Here is a 519-nt window from a genome sequence, read left to right as displayed (position 1 = left end):
TCTGGTCACGGTTGTGAGAAACACTCCGTAGCCAATAACTTAGGCTCAGGCGAGGATGTCAGTGAAGCAGTAATTTATTTGCGATTGCAATGGCGGGCGCCCCACAAGCAGGAGAGAGCGCATCTACAAGTTCCAAAACACAGTTTATATACTTTTTTGATAACAAGACCCTCCCCTGTTTCCCCACTGAGTGAGTGAGTAATCCAGGTTCACAATCTATCTGATACTTCACAACAAATGCATGGCCTTCAGTTGCCGGCCTGTTAAATTTCAAATTTCTTTTGACATTTTTACTGCTTGAAGTGGTAATGTTTCTTCACTAATCTGACTTGACTTGACACCGTGATTTTCACCTAATTGTCCTAAGGAGTCTAGTTGTCTGGATTTTACAAGGTCGCCTGCTAAACTTTCTTATCACTATAAGAAAGATATATATATATCTCAGTACTGCATTCCCTCCTTCTAAACAATGTAACTCTGCAAAAACAACATTTCTATTCCCACAATTCCCCCCCCCCC

The sequence above is a fragment of the Oxyura jamaicensis genome, unplaced genomic scaffold (assembly GCF_011077185.1).
Source record: "Oxyura jamaicensis isolate SHBP4307 breed ruddy duck unplaced genomic scaffold, BPBGC_Ojam_1.0 oxyUn_random_OJ71920, whole genome shotgun sequence".
Taxonomy (NCBI): domain Eukaryota; kingdom Metazoa; phylum Chordata; class Aves; order Anseriformes; family Anatidae; genus Oxyura; species Oxyura jamaicensis.
Note: the sequence above shows the minus strand (reverse complement) of the source record.